A 15,266-nucleotide genomic window follows, 5' to 3' on the forward strand; every position below is an offset into this window, starting at 1 on the left:
ACCGAGGCTCAGAGAGGTGAAGGGATGTGTCCAAGGCCACGCAGCTGGTGGATGCTAAAGCTGGAATGAGAATCCTGGTCTCTCCAGGCCTGGAGCTGACAGGCCCAGGACACCTCGCACACGCTGCGGATGGCACGCGGCCTCCTGCCTGGAGCTTGGTTCTCCCTGCCGCCTGCTTCATGCGGCGAGGCCTGCCTCACTGTTGACAGGTGGCTTCTTGGTGTCAGATTGGCGAGCGGGAGTCAGGCAGTAATTACAATGGCAGTGGAATGGAATGGATTATAGAGTTCTGAGCCTTTTAAATTCTCCCCCCCGGAACCCCCCAAACTGAGGCATTAGGTAGATTAATGACAAAAGGCTGGGAGCGTGACTTCTCTCTGAGTCATGGCCTGTCTTCACACGTCAGGCATGAGTCCTGTCCACTCAGCTTCCGCATCAGGAAGAACCTGCTTCTCCCCCATCCTTACCCCACAGACATGCATTTCCGACTGGGTGTGGCCTGTGACGGAAACCGAGACCTCTGCAGGAGTCCCTCCCTTCTAGAAACCCCGTGCAGTAACCGTGTCCAGTTGGGGGCAGTGGCAGAACCGGGCCCGGGTCCCTTCCTGCTCTTCTTGGCTTAGGGAGGGAGGAAGGTTATGGAGCAGAAAGCCAAGAAGTCAGGGTCTGGCCCTGGTTCCACCCTCAATGGCCATGGCACCACTTTCCTCACTTGCCAGTGAGGCAGGTTCCTTTCTTGAGTCTTTGACCTTCCCGATCAACATTCCTTCCCTCCACGGCGGGCTCCTTTCTTCCCAGGCAGTGGCTTAACAATGAGGCTCCTCACCCAGGAGGCACGGTGTCAGACTGTGGGATATCATGGCATCTCTGTCTTGCGCAGGTGCGGAGGAGCTGCAGGCTGGGAGGGCTGTGCATGGGGCAGGCACAGCTCGCACCCGAGGCAGTCCCAGAAAATCTGCTTGACTGCAGCCTCCTTAAAATTCCTCTCAGTTTCCCCATACCTGAGCGCACAGGGAGACTCAGATGACTATTGCAGTCTTATTAAAATTTTTTTGAGGGCATTAGGCTCCACATTCTCTAAGACTCATGCGCTTTTAGCTTCAAGCTGCAGTGGAAAAGCCAATAACTGCGGCCTTCAGGCTGGCTGCCCTTGTCACTGAAGGGAAGCCGGGCTCATCACTCAGTTGTCACAGCTATTATCTTGCAGGTCCTTGCGTGGGGGGTGGGGGGTGGGTGGGAAAGGCTCTGTGCCCCAGAAACTTGATTTGTGGAGCAGGGCCTGTGGCATGGGATTGATCCCTGGAGATTGAGTGCGTTTGTTATAGTGAAGCTGGGTCTGTTTAAATATTTAAATGCCAGCATGTCATGGACACAGGTTGCAGAGTGTCCCGGCAGGGCTGGGGAGGAGCTGGTGTTGCTCTTTGATGTCCTCATTTCTCTTTTTCCTTTGCTCCCACTGCCTGCCTTCCCCCTCCCACTGGCCCCACCCTCTAGCGTTCCCAGGAATCTTGCCCATTGGCCACCAAACCCAGGTTCGCCTCTTCTGGGCTGTAACTCACATCCTCTCGAATTATTGCCTCATCCAGTTAGAACCTTGTTCTCAGCCAGCTGTTACTTGATGGGAACTTTGTGGCAAATAATTCCTATTAAGATGTGGATGACCAAGAAGAGGGTAGATAGTAACAATTGTAGAGGTTCTTTTTATTTAAAAAATTTTATAGAAATAGTATATGTTCATTGCAGAAAAATCAGAAATTATAGATAAGTATAAGGGAAAAATAAAAATCACCCATAATCTTACTCCTCAGAGATAACTTACATTTTGTTTTGTTGTATACTATTTTAGTTTACACATAACACACACACACACACACAATATATGACACATATCATTTTAATTTCTCCCCTCCTCCCCACCCCCCATTAAAAATACATGAAGAACGTCTTTCCATGTCAATAAAGTTATTTTTATGATGACATTTTCGGGCTATCCAGTGCCTACGTACTGAATGCCACCGTTGACTCAATGTTCCACTTGTGGATGCTTAGGCAGCTTCAGATTTGTTCACCATTGCAAACGATACTGCAGCTAGATCTTCGCCTAATGCTTCGATTATTTCCTAGAAGCAGAATCGCGAGGTCAGAGAGCCTGGTGCCCAGCCTCTGATTGCTCTCGTTTGAAATCACGGTGGGGCTGGAGGGAAGCAGGCACAGGTCACTGCCGCCCAGGTTAAAGCGAGCTGGGTGAAAGACGGTGGGCGCTGGCTTTGGAGTGAGAAGGCTGAGGGCAAATTGTGTGCTTGTCATCTGGGATTTTAAAGAAAATCACTTGAGCCTGGAGTCTCCGTTTCTTTAGCTGTGGAGTGGGGGTGGTACCTGGTTGGGGAAACTACGTGTAATAATGAGTATATGAAGATGTCTGCACGTGGCTTGTGCTTCATGAATGTTTCTTTCGTCTTTTCCTTTTCCTTGTTTTCTCGGACTCTGATGTAGGTGGAAAGATAAGGCTGATATCGCCCGGGAGGTGACACACTGCCAGGCAGTGTTTCACTGAGTGGACAGTGAGCGCTGCAGGACGCCAGGGGAGGGAGTGGTCAGGGGCTGCTGGCTGGTGTGTCAGGGTGCTTCTCTAGGGTGCCAAGCAGGTCCCTGGGGGAGTAACAAAATTTTGACATAGGAGTTTGTGGGAACTTGCAGGACATCCAGGAATGCCTAACAGGTATTAATGGACATTTGTTTCCCCAAAGAAAGTGAAGTGCTTATACCATTGTTGTAGGTGGATGAGGGCCTGCCTCAGGGAAGGGCCAGTGAGACACACCAGAGAGCTTGGGGCTCACAGATAACGCCAGCTCCGTATGGAGGCAGCAGCTATGCCAGGCACACACCCAGAGAGCCTGGGAGAGAGCCTGCTGGCCAGTCCCAAAGGTTTCGGGGCTGCCACACCTTAGGGCAACTGGTCTGACTTTTTACCTTTCTCCGTTTACCTTCCCCCCAAATATTGACAATTAAATTTATTTAAAGTGTTTTTATTGTAATATTAAGAGAGAATTTATACTTTACCCTTGGAGCTAATTAAAGGCATGCTCATGTAGAACTCACTAGAGTAGGAATCAAAGACACTGTCCCTACAAGGAAGGGATGGTGGTCAGAAGAAGATGGTTCTCCAGTCACAAGCCCAGGGTTTGAATCTTTGCTGTGTCACTTCCTAGTCATGACCTTGCGCAAATCCCAAAACCTCTCTGAGCCTCGGTTTCTTTTTCTGTCAAGTGCGGAAAATAAGATTGACCTTAGAAGGTTTTCAGGAGGGCTAATGAGATTGCGTGTAAAAACAGCCCACTTCTTGGTTCACGTGCTCAATAAGAATTTATTTTCTTTATACTAAATTAAGAAAGGGTACTTATTTTGTACCTAAGTTGGGCTCCTAGTTCTGTTCTGTGCATTGGCTGCTGGAATTGTTGGGACCAGGGAAGCAATTTGATAAATTTAAATGATCAAAAATAGCTTTACTGGGCCTGGCCGGTGTGGCTCGGTGGTTGAGCGTTGGCTTATGAACCAAGAGGTTACAGTTCGATTCCCAGTCAGGGCAATGCCCAGTTGTGGGCTTGATCCCCAGTACGGGTTGTACAGGAGGCAGCTGATTAATGATTCTCTCTCATCATTGATGTTTCTAGCTCTCTCCCTCTCCCTTCCTCTCTGAAGTCAATAAAAATATTTTTTTAAAAAATAGCTTTAATGGCCTCAGCCTATTTTGCTAAGTGGTTAGAGCAGGGGTGGGCAAACTTTTTGACTCGAGGGCCACAATGGGTTCTTAAACTGGACCGGAGGGCCGGAACAAAAGCATGGATGGAGTGTTTGTGTGAACTAATATAAATTCAAAGTAAACATCATTACATAAAAGGGTACGGTCTTTTTTTTTTTTTAGTTGTATTCATTTCAAGTGGGCCGGATTCGGCCCGCGGGCCGTAGTTTGCCCACGGCTGGGTTAGAGTCTCAGGTTTGATTCCTGGTCAAGGGCAAGTGCTTCTGTTACAGGCTCGATCCCTGGCCCGGGTAAGGGGTCAGGTTCGTGTGGGAGGCAGACAATTGATTTCTCTCTCTCTCTCTCTCTCTCTCTCTCTCTCTCTCTCTCTTCCCTCCTCGCCCCCCCCCTGTTTCTCTCCCTCCCTCCTCCTTTTCCCTCCCTTCCACTCTCTCTAGAAACTAATGGAAAAATATCCTTGGGTGAGGATTAAATAAACAAAAAAGCCTTATTGAATATACATTGTGTGCTAGGCACTCTGGTAAGCACGTTATGAAAATGGACTCACCCAGTTCTTACAACATTTAGATAGGCATGAACTATTATGATCCCCATTTTACAGACAAGGAAACTGAGATTGGAAAAATTAAGTCACACAGCCTATTAGCTGACCCGGGAAAGCTGGCCCCAGGTTCACCAAAAGTCTGTTACTGCTTCCCAGCAGGGCAGGAGAGAGTCCTGCCAACACCTCTAATGCTTTGGTTTTGGGAGTTTCCACATTTCTCTGCCTGGGATCCAGAATCAGGTTATAAGGTATTTTGAAATGAAAGGTTTGTTGCTTATTTCTGTTCTTGCAAGTTTTTGTTTGTTTGTTGTTGTTGTTTTTTAAAGCCAAGGTCACATTCACATACAGTAAATTCCTAAAATAAGCAGAATGCCCTCCCTTAATGGAGACAGGACTTGCGGATCCTGCAGAGCCAGGGTCAGGGAATGTGGCTTTGAAAAGTTGGGGTGTTACACTCCGCCCCTGCTCTAGCCAATGTATTTCTATCTAGAAGAATTCAGTTTAAAATAAGCATCAGGTGGCTCTGAAGAAGAAATAGATAAGCACAGGAAGGCAGCTGTGGACCTGGGGCGAGGGTGTAGGCAGCACCGGAATGGCTGCTATGGCTGGGAGCCTACACTGTTTTCCTGTCACAGTTGAGGGAATAATTGCTTTAGGAGGCACACAGGCCTCCGAGGACCCAGAGAAATAAAGTTGTGAAATGCGCCGAAACCGGTTTGGCTCAGTGGAAGGAGCGTCGGCCTGTGGACTGAAGGGTCCCGGGTTTGATTCCGGTCAAGGGCATGTGCCTGGGTTGCGGGCGCATCCCCGGTGGGGGGTGTGCAGGAGGCAGCTGATCGATGTTTCTCTCTCATCGATGTTTCTGACTCTCTGTCTCTCTCCCTTCCTCTCTGCGGAAAATCAATAAAATATATTTAAAAAAAAAAAAGTTGTGAAATGCTAGAATAGAAGACAGAGATCCTCTGATCCAGCTGCCATGTTTTACAGCTGTGGCAACCAAGAAAGGATGGGATTTGTCCACAAGTGTTGGTGTCAGAGCCAGGGCCAGACTCCAGGTCTGCAGAGGGCCACCCATGCTGCTGCCTCTGGGCTCGCAAGGGTGGGGGAGGGGGAGCTCACCTGGACTTGCCCAGGAGGAGCTTCTTGGTGCCTACCTGTTGTAGGAACGGGACCAATCTCTTAAACTTGTGGAGCCCTCATTGGCTCTTGAGAAAAGCTGGGACATTTAAAAGTCATAGGCATTGCCCAGCTGGTGTGGCTCAGTGGTTGTGGGTCGACCCATGCACCAAGAAGTCCCCAGTTCGATTCCTGGTCAGGGCACATGCCTGGCTTGTGGGCAGGTGTGCAGGAGGCCAATTGATGTTTCTATCTCTTCCCTCTCCCTTCCTCTCTCTGTAAAAATAAATAAAAACATGGTTAACAAAAAAATCTTTACAAAAAATAACAAGTCATAGGGATTAACACCACCCTGAGCACACAAGTCAGAGCTGGTGGCCTTTTGTAGTGTCCCCTGGGTTTTGTCCCCAGCTGAGCCATGCCAAGGCTTTATCACTTGGGGCTCCTCCCCACTTGGGGGTTGGTGGTAGGCAATCCTCCATCCCCTAAATCAGTGGTTCTCAACCTTCCTAATGCCACGACCCTTTAATACAGTTCCTCATGTTGTGGTGACCCCCAATTTCATTGTTACAAATTGAACATAATTAAAGCATAGTGATTAATCACAAAAACAATATGTAATTATATATGTGTTTTCTGATGGTCTTAGGCGACCCCTGTGAAAGGGTCGTTCGACCCCCAAAGGGGTCGCGGCCCACAGGTTGAGAACCGCTGCCCTAAATGGTTGAGCAGAGAGAAGACAGGATTGTCTGGCAGGTTTGGGGAGCCCGAGATGTCTATGAACCAGTCTGGTTGGGTGTGATTATCCTGCCAAAATGGCCTCTTGTTTTATCTGTGTCAGCCCCAGAAGGATATAGGGTTCCACTCAGGCTGACAGGAAGAGCACTTGATGGAATGATTGTGGAGGGATGGGCAAGGTAAAGGGACTGACAAGGGAAGGAGTGTGCCTTCCCCATCCTGAGTCCCAAGGAACGTAAGGACAAGTGGCTCCCGGGAGCTAGAGCTGTGGAGGGGCCGTAGGCCTTGCACCAGCACGCTGGCCAGGCAGGGATGGGCAGGGCACAGACCCCCAGCTTCCCTCATCTCACCTGCCGCTCTCCTGCTGATTCTTCCTGCTGGCCAAACTCCATCAGAAACAGAGGGCAAGAGCTGTGTGTAGAGATCAGCTCCAGGCACAGAGCTTGGCAAATAGAGAATGACTAAGTGCATCTTTAGTCATGTGCTTCGAAGTCGCACAGACCTGAGTTCCAATCCTGGCTCTGCCGTTTATTGAGTTGCTTCCATTCCCTCAGCCTCAGTGTCCTCATCTGTAAAAGGGGATGCTGATCCTCACCTTGTGACCTGCTGTGGGATTCAGTGTGAGACTGTGCGCCGGACTGTAAGTGTGGTACTTTGGAGGCATCGGCAGCGAACGGGCATTGCTGGGGGGGTTTTACAGAGGAGCTGCAGAGAGAGGGAAGTGACCTCCTTGGGGTTGTATGTACGTGTCACAGGGTAGAGCTGGAAATGAGATGCGGCCCTGTGACTCCCAAGGCCCAGGCTTTGTCTCTCGGACGCTCATCCCGTAATTGCTTTCAGTCGCTGCTTTCAGTCTCTCGGAAACCACTGGCTCAGATGCCCACTGCGTGCTCCAAGTTGGGCTGATGAAAATGTGCCAGAGCCATTAAGCTATCAGTGGGGAAGGCGGCCGCTTCTCCTCCGCAGGAAGGATTCTGCTGTCTGCTGCAGCAGGCTTTGTTCACACAAACTGCCCCTGGTTCTCCCTCCCCCTCCTCCCTCCCCCCTCCTCCCCTCCTCCCCTCCTCCCCCTCTCCCAGACAGGGAGTGAGTGGGGTTGGATTGGAGTGCGTGGCGTGCTGTAAATATTCTGGGGCAACACTGAAGGTATTCATAACTCCAGACGGGAGGTCCTGCCTGGAGAATCCAGCTCTGCATGGGGAGGTGGGCAAGCACTATTTCTGCAGCTTGACAGATGGATCCGCTCCGGGGGAAGGAGAGAGAGGAAGGCAAGCTGGACTTTTCTTACTGTCACAGCCCTTCCTCTCCATGCGCTTCATGCCAGGAACGCACAGCCCAGGAGCATGCTCGCCAAGGTGAAGAGAAGGGCCTGGGTTGTGCGCAGGCAGGTTGACTGGTCCCCGGGGTGATGGCTTCAGAGGTGCGTGACGCAAAGGAGTTTGCCCTGGGGAAGGAGACTGGTGGGAGGGTGGGGGCGCAGCCCTGTCTGAATGCTTCAGCAGTCTTGGGGCGCAGTCTGATTCTGCATGACAGATAATTCCAGAGTGAGATTGCTGACATGATAAAAGGAGAGCAGATGGTTCTAATACTTTATTTTCAGAATGTATCTCTCCCCATCCTCTTTTTCTTGCAACTCCATCACCCCAGACTTCAGAGGAGAAAGTACAGGAAACCCTCCTCCCCTTTTGGGTTTATTTCCTTTGCTGATCCACTTTGATGGCAGCGGTGATAACAACAGCTGACAATGGCTGAGACGCACTGTGAGCCAGGCACCGTTTACATGTATCCTCTCACGTAGCCCCCATAACTGTGAGGTCGGTGTGCAGTCATGATCTGCCCAGAGAGGATGCTGAAGCACAGAGAGGTTTAGCAACTCCTCCAAGATCGCACAGTCAGGCAGCAGCAGAGCTGGGATCTGAATCCAGGCAGTTCGGGTCCAGCCTGCCTACTTCCCCCCTGTAGATCCTGTCCCTCTGAGGCAGGGCCGACCCCAGAACAGGGCTAGAGCAGCCCCTGGTGCTGACAGGACCACTGCTGTGTGGCTAACCACTCTGGCCAGATTTCCAAGGTTACCTCCGGGGGGAATTTTACTCCTGACCCAGGACTGATTGGGTCCTGCCAGAGTTCATCGTGGCAGCAATTACGATACCACGCTGGCTGTTTGGAATAACCAGCCCCAGATCTCTACCCCTGGCCCTGGCAGCTTTCCAGAACCAGCTACCTAATTTGCGGGGCCTAGTGCAAGATGAAAACGAGAGGCCCTTTGTTTAGAAGTGTAAGAATTTCAAGATGGTGACAGGAAAGCATTAAACCAAGCGTGGGGCCCTTCTGAGTCCGGGACCCTGTCTGAATGTGCAGGTCACACGCCCATAAGTGTTCAGAGTGGTAGGGAGATGGGATGAAATACAGAAGCTGATTTTCCTTCTCTTCCAAGCCAGTCAATCAGGGTTTCCAAGGCATTTCTTCTCATCTAAATGCTGCAGTCTGAGCTGGATGCAGTTCAACCGTAATAAATCTTAGAAACCTCTTGTCCCTAGGATGAAGTCATTCCAAGGACTGGGACTTGGGTCAGCAGCTTCCTTTTGGGGTCAGGCATCTTGCTTCATTATCTCTAATCCCTTCTAACCCTGACTTTCTTATCCCCTCTCCTCCCCCTTCTCGCTCCCTTGAGCCCATGATCCTGCTCAAGGAGCTACTCTGCAAAGCAGCGGTCGCCAACCGGTGGTCCGCAGACCACTGGTGGTCCGTGAGGTCCGAAAGGCTGGCGATCGCTGCTGTAAAGGACAAGCCCCCCTCAGCCTCCCTGATCCCACAGGCCCATCCGCCATCAGCCTCACTCTCCCTTCCACAGCCAGACTGGAAGGGACAGTCTGTTGGGCCCGTCACTGCTTCCTCCTTCCCAGGAGCTCCCTATTCTCTCCTCCTCTTCCACAAGGTTGCAGGTTCCCTGCGCCTGAAGTTCACCTAATTGCTAAACCCAGTGGTCTCTTCGCAATCCCCATTTTTCTTGACCCTTAGGCATCTGGCACTGTTCTGGCTCTGCCTGTGTGCCCGAGTCTGCTCGTCTGTAGGATGGGGGGAGGTTGCTGTGAGTGAAGGGCTGGAGCAGGCCTGGCACATGGCACTCACTCGATAGCTAGCCAGGATTGGTGGTATTGCTGCTGCCCTCTGGCAGCCCTACTCCTCTGTGCTGCTGACTGCTGTGCGCGTCTTTCTTAACTTGTTAGACATCAGCTTTTCTTTTTCTACCCAACTCTTAAAAACCAGTTTTCTGAGATCTAGCCTGTGTCCACACCTTTCATCTCTTTCTCCATCATCTCTCCTCTCCATGGCCATCACCTATTTCACCACCCCGCTAACTGCAAAATCCATAAATCTTTCCCAAGCTCCAGGTATGTAAGCCAGCCCCAGACTGAACTCATTCTCTTCCTGCATCCTCTTACCAAGTTGCCCAAGTCAGAACCATGGGTGTTTTTATTTCTTCCTTTAGCTGATATTGAGTGCTGGCCATGAATCAGGCCCTGAGTGGTCCCTGGGACTGTCAGACACTGTGCAAACACACGGGCTGTCATGCTTCCTGCCGGTGGGAGGGGCACATATTGGTACATGATTAGTTCTGGGAAGGTAACAAACTGGGATCCTAATTTTGATTGGAAAGACTTCCCAGGGGAAGGACATTTGAACCAAGATCGGAAGGATAAGGAGGCATTAGCCAGGCAACTTGGGGTGGGAGACAGTTTAGGCAGAGGGAAAAGCTTGTGCCAATGCTCTTTGGTGGAAAGAAAAATATTCAAGAAATGGAAAGGCCAGTGAGTGGGAGGCGAGGGCTGAGAAGGAGGTGAAATGTGGCCTCGGATGAGGCAGGGAGATGGGAAGAGGCTGAGGAGGCGGATGGGGCAGGGGAGGCGGGGGGAGGCGGAGGGGGCTGGATAGCACATGGCCAGGAAGACTGTGTTAGTCTTTCTAGGCATCTCCTTGCTGTTTAAACTGCTTTCTACCAGATTCTCTCTCTTTAAACCCTCTCCCATCCTGAAGTCCTCATTGTTTCACATGTAGAAAATTAAAATAGGGACCCTCAGCGCGGATGAAAAGTTCTGACTTGGTCAGCGGGTCCTCGGGGTTTGCGAGGGAAGATGGCCGGGCCGGTGCCCAAGCCTGTGCTGTTTGCATGTCTGGGTAACATCTGCCGGTCACCAGTCGCAGGAGCAGTTTTCAGAAGACTTGTAATTGATCAAAACATTTCAGAAAATTGGAGGATAGACAGTGCAGAGACATCCACAGATGAAACAGGAACCTCCTGATCATTGAGGGCGGGATCGGGTGACGAAGATGGTGTTCCCACGAATCACAGTGCCCCCCAGGTTACTAAAGACTTTGCCGCATTTGATTATATACTATGAACGGATGAAAGCAATCTGAGAGATTTGACTAGAAAAGGTAATCAAGTTGAAAACAGGTGCTGTGCTTTGTCTGCCTGGTGATATCCTGCTCATCTCTCAAGCCGCAGCTCACCCCACCTCCTCCGGGAAGCCACCCCACCCCCCTCAGGCCCAGGTGCTGGCCCCTTTTTGCAGGGTGCATGTTTCCCTCTGGTGCATTTATCCCACCTTCCTTCTTCCTTGGCTTGTAGGCTTCCTCTGCTAGACTTTGCGCCCCTTGAAGGAGGGGAGTGGGGCTCATTTAACTATTTATTTCTGGTGCCACATGCCTGGCCCCCCATGTTAGATGGTTAATAGTGTTTTTTAAATGAGATGGTAGAAGCAGGTGAGGGGAAAATGAAACTCCATCTGGAGAGCCTATATATAGGAACCGTGGGAAAGGGGTCTGGCTTCCAGGACCTTGTTGTGCTGCCTGGATCTTTTCTTCTAATAGCGACCACAGGTCTCAGGGCAGCCTCCCTGTCCTCGCCTGCTACTGCCATTCATTCTAAAGGGCAGGTGCATGCAGGGCAGGCAGAGTCAAGCCTAAATATACCAACCTTCTAGCAGAGTGTTTTTCAAATGTTAGCATGCATCACCTGGAGGGCCGGTTAAAACACAGATCACCAGGCTCCACCCCAAGACTTTGTCAGTAAGTCTGGGATGGAGCCCGAGAATTTGATTTCTTACAAGTTCCCAGGTGATGCTGACGGTGCTGGTCTGGGGACCACTCCGAGAATCTCTCTTCTAGCAAAAGGCTTTGCTCTAAAAGTAGTTACTCTCTGTGGTGTGGGGATGCAGATATGGGAATCTTTTTGCTTCATTTTGGTTTTGCAGGTTTCAAGGACTATTGGTATGAGATTAATATGGATAGTTACACCAGATTCTGCACACTTACCTCCTCCCCACTCCAGGCTCTTCCACAAAGTGTTTCTGTGTTCATTCAGCAACTATTCAGTGAATATGTTTTGAAGGTTTAATGCGTGCATGGCTACAGTGAGGTGGAGCTACTGATATTGCCGGGAGCCGGTCCATGCTTGCTGTTTCAAGGGACCTGGCATATATGGCATACTGTTCTTAATATGTTTGCTCACCTTCTTGGCACTATGTGTTTTAACCAAGGTTGCCTCTCTGATAAAGGTTGTTTCCCCAAGTAGGGATTTCCCCCTGAAGTTAGGGAGGGAATAAAACCTCTTAACTAAGTGCCAGGCGGGTAATTAATCACTTTAACTACGAATAATCATGCTTAAGCTACATAATCTTTACTCCCTGGAATAGAGATAAGAAACGCCCTAACCTTTGTAATAGAGATTGATAGGATTGGAATCAACTGGTATAAATACAGTTGAAACAAGACAACAGCAGACAGAACTTAGGAGACAGAGAGAGAGAGACAGAAATTGGCACAGAACCTACACAGAACGTTCTCTAGAGACAGAAGAACTTCGCTGGAGAGAACATGGCAAAAGATCCTGGACTGAACCTGACTACAGAAATTGGCAAGAGAACCTGACTAGAACCTGGTGACTGAACCTGGCTGGAGAACCTGGACAGAACCTGGCTGGAGAACCTAGCGAGGGAACATGGCTACAGAACCTGGCTGGAGAACCTGGAGAACCTGGCTGGAGAACCTAGCAAGAGACCATGGACACAGAACCTGGCTGGAGACCCTAAGCAGAACCTCTCTAGAGATCGAGACCAGAACTTGGCTGGAGATCCTGGCTAGGCTGCTGATCAACTGAACACTGTCTCCGTGTCCTTCCTTCTTCGCCGACTCTGTCTACACCTTTGGGAACCCCTGGACCTGCTGGGGTTGGACCCTGGCATGATATCAAGATGAAATCGATGTGAAACTGTACTTAAAGAGAGGCCCTTTAGTACAGATACAATTAATTCAAGGGGTCCAAAGAAGAAATGCCTACTTCGATGGGTAGTGAATACCCATTACTAGACTTGGCCCAGGGCAGCCTTCTAGAGTATTCATGGGAATAAAACGATTTGGTAGATAATTAGACCAATGGTATTGAGATCCTGAAATTCTGTGATTAAGGAAGACAATGGTAATTGACATAACAAAATGGCAGAAATTAAATGCTGAGGGGTTTATAGTGGGATATCTGCAGGCAGCCGAGGTTTCCCCATGTAAATACTGATGTTATCATTCTTATTTTAATCAACATTTATTCCTTACCAACAGTATACTTGGTGATGAAATGGATTTATATCTAATGACCCCGTAATTTGCTGTTCATTGACCTCATGACATTTAAAAGGTTAACTAGAAAAAGCCACAAGCAAGCCCAGAGTATGCCCCAGGGACCTCTTTAGGTCCCACTTCCCGAGGCAAATGGAATTGAGATGTGTAGTACCGTTTAATTTTTTTTTGCAATATTTACAGCAGGGAGAGGGAGATAATGTAAATAGCCAATTGTAAGACTTACATGTATAGTCACTAGGTCACCAGCTTGCATCTCAGACTCTCACCTTACTAAGAAAGTCAAACCAGTTGCCACATTCAGTAGTGTGAGGCAAGGGTCCAAGTCCCCCTTTCAGGAGCGTTTGGAACTAAGGGCATGGCAGACCAAGCCGACGCCTCTCACCCCTCACTGCCATCTATTGGGATCTGGGTACTAGGCCAGATAGTTTACAAATATGACTTACAGTTCCTTTAACCATCCTTCATGGTAAGTATACTGTCATCATTTTCAGATCAGAAAGGAGGCACAGAGAGATTATATGTCTTGTCTAATTTCTCTCAGCAAAACTCCGCGAGTCAACATAACCGTAGGTGCAAAATGCAATATTAGTGAATAGAGTGCTGCGGTGTGTCAAATGGATCATACACTCTGACCAAGTGGAGTGCATTCTTGAACCAAGAATGCTCCAGTAGTAGGAAACATTAGAAAATCAACATAATTCACTGTCAGCAAACCAGGGTCATATATGAGTAGGTGCTGAGAGGCCAGTCAATAGAATTCTATAGTAAAGCTCTAAAGCAGGAATAAGATAAACTACTTAAATTTGATAAAGACTAAAAATTAGCCACATATTTTATTTGAATATGTAAAATACTAAATCCAATGGCATTAAAATAGGAAAATCTTGCTATTTTTAAGTGTCAGGTTAGTGATTCTTACAAACTAATTAAGGTAAGAAGATAAGTAGTTTGTACAAATAAGAGAAAGAAGAGGTGACATCTATTTTTTTTTTTCTTTTTGCTAATGGTTGTAATACCTGAAAAAACTAAAGGGAATTTAGTAAGAAAAGCAACCCTACGTTTCTTCATAAAATTACAGTTATGAAGTAGCAACGAAAATAATTTTATGGTTGGGGGTTACCACAACATGAGGAACTGTATTAAGGGTCACGGTATTAGGAAGGTTGAGAACCACTGCTCTAATAAAATGAATTGGGTAAGATGGCTGGAAACAGATCTTCTCTATACGATGGAGGTCACACAGCCGGTCAACTTGGGCACCTGGAACTAGCAGTTGAACCCAGGTCTGACGATGAAGTCTGTACTCTTTTACCTTATGAAATATTCACACTCACTACTATAACAGAGTCATGTGAAAAGGGTTTCTTAAAGCTCACAACTTCAGATTTTTCCGCAGATCAGGTGGGGTTGGCTCTGCTGGGGAAAGGTGGGGACCTGATGCGAGGGTTGGCATAGGATTTTTATGTGAAGAACCTTGAGGCTTCTGCTACCAGCAGTGTCATTCCTCTAAGGCAGCGGTTCTCAAACTGTGGGTCGCGACCCCTTTGGGGGTCGAACAACTCTTTCCCCAGGGTCGCCTAAGACCATCAGAAAACACATATATAATTACATATTGTTTTTGTGATTAATCACTATGCTTTAATTATGTTCAATTTGTAACAATGAAAATACATCCTACATATCAGGTATTTACATTACGATTCATAACAGTAGCAAAATTACAGTTATGAAGTAGCAACGAAAATAATTTTATGGTTGGAGGTCACCACAACATGAGGAACTATATTGAGGGTCATGGCATCAGGAAGGTTGAGAACCACTGGTCTAAGGACTGAGATATCATTGGGTGAGGTTGGGGGTGGTGATCTGGTCTTAAGTTATTTAGCCAGACTTTTCAGGTACTGAGCATTTAACCAATAGAACTGCCCCCCTTTCTTCTTGGACATATGTATGTTGCTTATTGCCCTTGTCTCAGAATGTCCATTTGAGAAGTAGTGCTTGCAAGGACATGTTTTTAGAGATTTGGGGTATTAGGCTGCCAGGGCATCAAGGGCATAAGCTCTTGGTTGCCCAACATCTACCAAACATGCCTTGGCTTCATGGTTTCCATGGTGGGAGTGGAACTCGAAATCACTGAGTGATACATCAAGAATGTTATTCAGATCAAGCTTTTCTACTTCAGGCATAGTCAACCACAGGAAGGTAGATGAAGGAATCACAGGAATCCAATGGACCTGGCTTCTAGTGGCTCTGCCACGGCTGGCTGTGTGTTCCCAGGCAGATCACTTAGCCTTGCTGGGCCTCACTTGCTCTCTGTGCCATGGGGTGTTGGACTGGTGTTGAACTCCCAGTCCAACCTTCAAAGTTAAAATAATCATCCCAGTACCATGTTCTAATTGCATAGAGATTATCTCATCACCAACAACCCTGTCAGTACTATTATTCCATTTTTCCTCTGAAGAAGCAAGCACA

At 48.5% G+C, this 15,266-nt stretch overlaps 1 protein-coding gene across 1 annotated transcript in view; it reads left to right on the top strand.

Annotated features, from left to right (window-relative positions):
- The window catches only part of DPF3 (double PHD fingers 3), a 210,156-nt gene that overhangs the window by 174,235 nt on the left and 20,655 nt on the right, over nt 1-15,266 (top strand). The gene's annotated exons all lie outside the window — the stretch shown is intronic.

The sequence above is a fragment of the Myotis nattereri genome (assembly GCF_964212035.1).
Source record: "Myotis nattereri genome assembly, chromosome: 1".
NCBI lineage: Eukaryota > Metazoa > Chordata > Mammalia > Chiroptera > Vespertilionidae > Myotis > Myotis nattereri.